The sequence below is a fragment of the Cibotium barometz genome, chromosome 46 (genome assembly GCF_041138505.1).
Source record: "Cibotium barometz isolate CiBa-2024 chromosome 46, ASM4113850v1, whole genome shotgun sequence".
NCBI lineage: Eukaryota > Viridiplantae > Streptophyta > Polypodiopsida > Cyatheales > Cibotiaceae > Cibotium > Cibotium barometz.
In genome coordinates, this window is record NC_141091.1 from 7,853,560 (window position 1) to 7,862,491 (window position 8,932).

Here is an 8,932-nt window from a genome sequence, read left to right on the forward strand (position 1 = left end):
TTGTAAAACTTTTTCCACATCTTGCTCATGCTACTTTGCAATCCCTGAGAAGATAAGGATATCATCTAAAAAGATGAAGACACATTTGCCAATGAGATCCTAAAAAACCCAAGACATCATCTCGTGCATGGTGAGTCCAAAAGGCACCACCTCATAGTAGCCTCACTCAGTCCTTGAAGGCAGTTTTTGAAATTTCGGCCTCAAAGATCCAAACTTGATGGTAGCCACTCATAAGATCTACCTTACAGAAAAATTTAGCACCATTGAGTCGCTCTAGGATGTACTCTATAATCTATTCTTAACTATTAGCTTGTTTAGCATCCTATAATCCACACATAAGCGTGCGGTCTTATCCTTCTTTTGTACAAACAAGATGGGAGCGGCAAATGGGGAGGAGGAAAGTTGGATAAATCCAACCCAGAGTAGCTGGGATAACTGCTCCTCCAACTCACCCTCCAATGCCTTAGAAAGGCGGTAGGGGAACTTGCTACCAGGAGGCTCTGAACCACGAACCAACTCTATGCGATGGTCCTCAAGTCTACTAGGTGTGGGAGATCATCTTGCAACATAATGTCATTGTATTGAGACACAAGACCAACCATCCTCTACTCCAATGCGTGTGTTGTCTGAACAGCATTAGACTAAGAGCGGATATAAATCAACGCACACTCTACTCCTTTTCTTTTGGCTCATTGGGCCTGAATGTGGGAAATGAGTGGTATTCCAGGAATGCTCTAATCCCTGAGAATCATGATGGGCTCAAGAAAACCTTCAACAATGGTAAAAGTATCCGGTCTCCAATCAAGAATGGGTGCATATTGTCTAAACCACATTGTCTAAACCACTGGATCTCGAGGATCACGTCACACCCTAACAGAGGGGAGACGATGAAATCCCACTAGAATGTTGCCTTCTAAACCTGAAACTCAAACTACTGAGCTGTTTGAGTGATATGTGTACGTAGACCAGGTGTAGACCCGTCCACATCTAAATGATAAGGAACCAAGGTACAATTCATTTTGTTTGCCAATTGCGGAGAGATGGCATCCTCCGAGCTGCCCATGTCGAAGAAGAGGACAATGAACTGTTGTCCCTTCATGGTGCTATAGGCACATATGAGAGCCTTCTTCTGTCCCTTAGCCTCACCCTCCTGCTTATCATCAAATACCACTGGTGGCACCGGATTCAAAGCTGGCAACAGGGTAATGTGTAGTATTTCTACTAGGATTATCCCATGGCCACATATTCTATATCATAACAAATATAGTTATTACATCTAAAGTAAAGTAGCTCTATGTATGCATAAAGCTATACATACATCTAGAGTAAAGTAGCTCTATGTATGCATGCATAGCTACTGACTTTTCAGCCTACCACTTAGTGCAATCCTTCTTCCCATGTCCACAGTGTGACAGAGGAAACAACAGTTCTCTGCCTTGTACCATGTTTGTTCATCCAGCTAGACGTAATCTCCAATGATGCCCTCCTTAGATTTTTCGTCAAGTGATTTCTTGGGCATGGAAACTTTCATATTGCCCGAATGACCCTAAGAATTTTTCTTTTGGTTCTTTTGGACTTTGTTGTTCTGAGCCCCCTTACCTTGGTTGGATGACTATTGGGTAGGTGACTGCTGAAACTTAGGACTAGACTGTATCTACTTGGGCTTACCCCCGTTCAACATCAATTCTTGATTCTAAGCAAGGGTCAGTGCCTGTGCATAAGTCTGAGGTTGAAAATTTCTAACTAGGTACCTAATGTTTGTATCTAAACCTCTAATGAATTGTTTCAACTTGTATTCTTCCGATACACCCCGGATGGTGGTGGTGGTTGGGGTGGTGGAGGATGACAGATACTCGGGAAGCATGCCAGAATATGTGCCATCGTCTGCTGATATTGGAGTTGCATTGCCTCCCAGTTGAGCTTTTGTTGGTATGCTAGTCGGCTTCTTCTCTCGACGGCGCTGGTCTTCCTCATACTTGCGTGTGGCTTCCTTATCCCTTTGTTCCTCCGCACATCACGTTTCTTCTTTCTTTGTTTCTTCTTCATCTTTTCTTCTTTCTTCTTGCTTCTCCATGTCTTTTCTTCTTTGATCCTCTAGACCGAAGAACATTTTTGCCAAATTTGAGAAACCTTCTTTGGGCTTCTCTTTTTCTGCTGCAAGCTGCATCTTCAATGAATTGATTTGCTCCATCATGATCTTGAGGAGCTCTTCTATGCTTGGCGGAAGCGTATTTTCTTTGGGTGTGTCGCTTTGGAGGCTTTGTACCTCCACAACTTCCTGCCGGCTTTCTTCTTGCTGAGATGTCTCTCCCGACATGGTGGAGGCCTGGGTGGTTTTTCTTGATCGTAGTATTACCATCCACTGGATGCTCTCACTTCTTTAGGTAGCCGAGTTGGGTCACCAACCTAATGCTCTAACACCAATGTTACATGCACTGAGGTTGACCGTGGTAACACTCAACAAAGCCTTCTTCTTTAGCATCCTTTCATTGAGTAGAGAGAGTGAGAAGAGAATGTAGAAAACACAGTATTGGGTCCCAAATAGTGCCACGACACCCCCCCCCCCCCCAGGCGAGAAAATAGTATTTTTCCCAGCCCTAAAAAGGGATTTTTCTGGGTATTTTATGTTTTATTTGGGGTTTTTTGTCTTGGCTGCTGGCCTACAGCCTTTAGGGCACCCCCCCTCAGTATATATAGCCTTGCCTATCATTCATCATCCATGTACCACTTCATTGCTCATATCCAATACCACTCTCTGCTGCTTCTGTCGGGCTTTACACCACCATCTCCGCCTAACGGGACAGCACCTCAGCATTTGTCATCTGGCTACTACCCGGGACAGCAGCCCACACTCTGTTACAGGCCACCGTAGGACAGCAGCCCTCTCTGCTATCACCAGTGTCTTACATCTGCTGTCATCAGCATTTTACATCTGGTCATCAGCGTTTTACTTATGCTATCATCAGCATTTACATCTGCTGGTACAGGCCGCCTACATCAGGGTTGACGTCAGCGTTTACATCTGCTGATACAGGCCACCTTACATGAGGCTTACATCAGCCTTACATCAGGCTTACATCGGCACTTACATCAGGCTTACATCAACACTGTCATCTGCGTTTTGCATCAGCATACATCAGCGCCTACATCAGCACTTCATCTGCGTTTTACATCAGCAGACATTAGCGCTTACATCAGGGCTTACATCAGCGTTTACCTCAGCCTCTCACCAGCACTTGCTTCAGGGCTTACATCAGCAGATCAAAATTGCTTACATCAGCACATCTGCGTTTTACCACAGCTCATGGGACAGCAGCCCCCTCTGCTATATATAGAGCACTTCAGCGTTTTTGCCTCAGCTCTCACCATCGGGACAGCAGCCCACTCTCTGCTACATCATACCATGGGGACGGCAGCCCACTCTCTGCTTAGCTTCACCATCGACATCACATCAAGTACGCAGCACCCATGTCACCAAAGCTTGCACCACTCACGACTGCAGCCCTCTCTGCTCCTTTCCACATCAAGTACGCAGCACCCGTGCCACCAGTGCTTGCACCACTCGGGACATCAGCCCTCTCTGCTCCTCACCGCTCAGGTACGCAGCACCCTTGTCACCAGAGCCTCCACCCTTTAGGAACACAGCACCCATGTCACCAGAGCTTGCACCACTTGGGACGGCAGCCCTCTCTGCTCTTCAGCACCCTTCAGGTACGCAGCACCCTTGTCATCAGAGCCTGCACCCTTCACGTCTTGCAGCACCCTTGTCATCAGAGCTTGCACCACCACCACTCGGGACGGCAGCCCTCTCTGCTCTTTATCTACCACCTCAAGTACAGCAGCACCCTTGTCACCAAAGCTTGCATCACCTCATCTTCCACTACCACTACCACCTCGGAGTGCCTCTGCTTCCACCGACGCCAGCTTTCGACACCGACCACCTCTCAGAGTGCTTTGCCTCGCATTGACGCGAGCCTTCGTCACCGACCGTGCTTCAGCCCCGACATCATCTCTACTTCTGCACTGGTCTTTCTACTCTCAGTCACCTCACATTAGAGGGCTCTTGTACATATTTGCACTCACCATTATATATAGATTCACACACATATTTCATGTTGTGTGGTTTTGCTCTAATCTCTCGTACATCTGGTTCTTTCGTCCTTTTGCCCTCACCCCCCCCACCTCTCAAGCAAGAGTATTTGCTTATATTACTTCTTTGGAGAACTTTTGTACAATGCTTAAGAACAAGAATTATGACTGCCCAATGCAAGGACGACTAAGCTCGTACGTCGGCTGTGAATCCACTAATACAAGGGCACTGTAGAAGACTTTCTGGGCAACTTATGCAAGTTCGGGATAGCTGTAGGGCTGCGCATATGCTACCAGTAGGACCACAACGTTGCCTCGCATCTTTACTTTGCTCGCAAAGTCGCTCTGCAACCCGGCTCCTTCATAAAGCTCTTTGCTTTCCGCTGACAGCCTGCCCATCTTGAGCAAGGGCATCAATAGCAACAGCATCCATGATTGCCTAGTGTTGCTCCACCTGTACTCCAACTGCACCCACCTGCAGCACACCACTGGCTACATCTTAGCCACCCTAGCCCGTCTCTAAATAGCTCCTCCATTCGCCGATCATCCACCCAAACTTGTCTCTGCTTATCTTCAACTAACCGCCACACGCGCCACCATCTTTGACAGTAGCCGCCATGCAAAAGGACATAAGACTGAATTTTGATTTGATGCTTGATGATTTTGGCCTAATACCAAGCGCTTGCTTATATATATGCTGCTAGTGGGTTCCCTAATGTTGTCAGCCTGTTTGGTTTGGACAAAATACTGCTTTTTGGTTAGCATTTAATGCTGTGCAAGAAATGTTACATGCATGTGCTTGATCGTGATAACGCACAACAGGGCCTTCTTTATACCTTTATGTGGTGAGAATCTTTAGCATCCAAATCAGAGAATAGAGAAAGAGAGAGAGAAGAGAATGAGAATGTAGAAGACGACACAGTATTGGATCCTAATACCCACTGAAGGGGTCCCCCCTGCATGCAGGAGTATTTGCTTATATTATTCTTTGGAGAATGTTGTACAATGCTTAAGAAACAAGCAATATGAACGCCCAACGCAAGGATGAGGAAGACCGTACGCCGGCTGAGTATCCACCTAATCCGAGGCTCTGCTGAGGACTCTTTTGGCCACTGATGCAAGTCCAGGTAGTAGTTGGACTGCACATATGCTGGCTGTATGTGAAGAGGAGCTTCCTTATAGCTTGGAGTCAACTGGATCCTGACTTGCTTCTGCACTTTATGCTGAATACCTGAATGAATGATGTGGGACTGAGGATATGCTTTTATATTGCCTCCTGGCTGCACTCGGCTGCCTTAAGAGGGCTGTCGGCTGATGTAAAATCCCACGACTGCCTTTAATGCTCAGTCGGCTGCTATAATTGCCAGTCGGCTGCTGTAATTGTTCCCACGACTAGTAAGATGTCCAGTCGGCTGCTTGTGGGGCTGGTCAGGTGCTGGCCGACTAGTCCCCTAAGCCTCATAGGCTGGCCGACTAAGCCTCATAGGCTGGCCGACTGCATGGCCTAAGCCACAAGGACTGGCCGACTACATGGCAAGGGCTTGGATGTCCTTTGCAAGGCTAGCACATGTTGGGCTGCCTTGGGGCTGGCCCCTTCTATGTGAAATGACCTAACAATGCCTACTCATGCAACTAAGGCTATGGCAGACACCTACATGCTCCTGTATGATGCTTTCTCCAAGTGGGTTAAGAGGACTGACATCTAACGGACCTCTAAGGCTCAGAGACTTGACCTGAAAGAGTGCACAGAGCGGAAGCAAAGTGGCACTAGAATGTGTTGAACAGAGAGTGCAAGAGAGAGAGAGAGAGAGAGAGAGAGAGAGAAATATGGAGAAAACTATGCTGAATATACTGAAGCAAAACAGTCCCAAGCAAGAGACACTACAAGTCTCATAAGTGAGGGAGCAAAATATGTACAAGACTGAATAAGAAATGAGAGGGCAGCACCCACTATTTATAGTAGGGGGAAGCAGGCCGACTGGAGCTGCAAAACAGGCCGACTGGAGCTACTGGACAAGGCCGACTGGAAAATGCCAGAAAGGCTAGGAAAAATCCCAGAACAATACTAGAAAAAGGGGTGGCCAGCCCACAAGCAAGGGCCATGCAAAAGGGACCAAATGGGCACCATAAAAGAGCAGAATTTGGGGATGAATGTGCTAATACCCCCTCTCAGCACCAGATGCTGAACAAACTCTGAGAATCCGAAGATGAGGAGCCAAGGAAGCCTGAGAAACCGTCTTGGTAAACAAACCTGCAGCATTTTCCGCGGAAGGACAATACTCCAAACGCAAATCTCCAGCAAGAACCCGTTCACGAACATAGTGATACTGAATCTCAATGTATTTCGTACGAGCATGAAACACAGGATTCTTGGCGATGGCGATGCCACTCTGATTGTCAAGGCATTGTTGCTGAGAAAAATTCTACAAAGATATGGAAGTATGCAAAAGCATCCTACTATGCTACAATGTGACAGCCGAAGTAGTTCAGCCATTACAACAGAAAAATAGCATATTCAGCCGGTGCAAATGAGGTACAGCAAGTACACACGCCGGTACAACAAGTAAAAAAATCATAAACACACCGTACAACCAATACAAAAAGTACAAATAATGACATCAAAATGTAGTATAACAGTACAAAGTGTTGTACAGAGGTGAGTACGACCTATACAGACTGAACGGCGGCTGACAAATGTACGGATGCATGTGCAATGTACAAAAATTCATTGCAAAGGGTTGAGAATGGCGAAAATTGAAAATTAATGCCTTCTAGTGTAGCGATGAAGAGAAAACAGGCCTTTTTAATGATTTAAACCTCTACTAAGGTTTTGGGCGCACAGAATAGAAAGCTTGGCCACATTACAATACAAGTCGACATTTGCTATGATGCCCAAAACTCATCCACGACACCTTCCCAAAGCATGTTTTGTGACATTTGCATCCCAACTTGCCAACCAACCTTTTACGGCCCCGCAACAAACATTGGAAGTGTTGGTTGTCAAGTTCGAAAAGGCTACAATACTACATGAAAATTAGGAGCGCCATCCCAAGTGCACTCATGAAAATAAATAACGTCCTACCTACCAAGTTGTCATCCCAAGTGCAATTGCCATTGTGGTGCACCACTTGTTCTCCCATTGTGTTGTAATCTTGCACAAAATCTTCAACTAACCCTTTGACATGGCGTTGGGATCCGTTTCGTTTTTTTATTATTTGCCGTTTTCAAAATGCTTTTGGGACCATCCGCTCAGCATGCTTCAACCTTCACCATTCCATGATCTCGCCAGCCTGCCTCGTCTGCTCTTGCACGGCTTGCTGAAGCATCGCGGCTCTACCATTTCCATCACTGTTGTTTCCATGTCCACTCTTGGTTTGTCACTGGTTTGAGCTACTGGGATGGTAAGAAAACATCACCTCTCTCCACTGACGTGCAGGTCCAAGTTTTTAACCCTGGTACCTGCATATGTAATTAATCTCTCACAAAACAAGAGAGAGAACATCACCCGTCTCCACCAGCACCAAAGTTTTTGATCTGGTCCTTCTTGGTGCAAGGAGGCTGAAGTTCCTTGTCACAATGCGAAGCCTGGAAAACCTGTTTAACCCTTGCATTGATTACTAATGGCAAGTCGCATAGAGTGTTCTAGTCTTGACTTCCACTTTTTGCCTGCCAAACTTGCAATACTCTCGCGGGGAAAAAAACAAGGGGTCTGAAGAGCAGGGAGGAACTAAACCCATGAGACTCTCAGAACACACAATTGTCAGAGAAGATTGACAAAGAGAGCACAACCTGAGGTCCGAAGGCGAACAGCGTTCTCGACCGCCCAGGCCATGAAGAGAAGATAGTTTATGTGAGTAAACCTGTTAGCATTGTACACATAGATGTGTAATATATATATTCACAACTTTTGATATGCTTAATGTATTTAATGGAAATGCAAAAAAAAATATTCTAGTGCCTTATTCATAACTTTTTGTAGGTATATACTCACTTGGTATTTAATTAATACAACCTTAGTACATGAGTTTCCCCTACCCCTCCCTCTTCTTTTTCTCTCTCTTCCTCCCCCTACTCGTTGAATGAGGTCAAATCTTTATAAAGGAATCCCACCAATTCAGTGGTCGGGTGGTTGGCTAACCCATGGGCCAAATGAGGTTAGGCTCGATCGGAGAATTTCTGAGAAACAACTAGAGAAGGGCGTTGGGACGGCCATCACGCGCGAAGAGAACGTTACGACTCGTTGGCCCCAAGCTCCATGGTGGGTAAGCGGAGCTCTTTGAGGCCTTTTATAGAGAATTGTGAGACCTTAAATAGAAAGGATATGGGTGAATGCATGCAACTAGAAAGCATATGGTAAATGTATGCAAATAGAAAGGATATGGAGGATCATCATTTCATTGACTTTTTCAAGTATTAATCATTACATACTAAAATGAAACCTTAAAAAACACTCTTATTCTCACATAATATAGTTAATGGAAATGCAAAAAAAAAAATGGTGCCATATTAGGCTACCCTCAGCTGAACATTTTTCACTCAAATATCTTCTATGGTTATAACTTATCGCTCAAATATCTCGTACCCACCATTAATTAATGGGTATTGGCTTTTTTTCTAAAGCATATCCTATGGCAGCTCCTATGGAAGTGGGCTAGGGGTGCTCCATTACATGCGCCTCCCCAATCCCTCAACCGCCTCTTATGTTCATCCTACACTTGCCTACATATCTGCCTATCATGTCCACTCTCCTTCACCACTACTATAAGACGCAATTGGCCACGATCCTCCCCTTGTTTCATTCATTCGTCCTATGAGAGAGAGAGAGAGAGAGAGAGAGAGAGAG

The 8,932-nt window shown here is 45.7% G+C and overlaps 1 protein-coding gene across 1 annotated transcript in view; it reads right to left on the minus strand.

Annotated features, from left to right (window-relative positions):
- Positions 1 to 7,952, minus strand: part of HDA14 (histone deacetylase 14) — a 99,576-nt gene extending 91,624 nt beyond the window's left edge. The window contains 2 exon segments of the mRNA XM_086783691.1: positions 7,595 to 7,683; positions 7,879 to 7,952. The gene's annotated coding sequence lies outside the window, so the exon portion shown is untranslated.
- Positions 7,953 to 8,932: the final 980 nt, after the last annotated feature.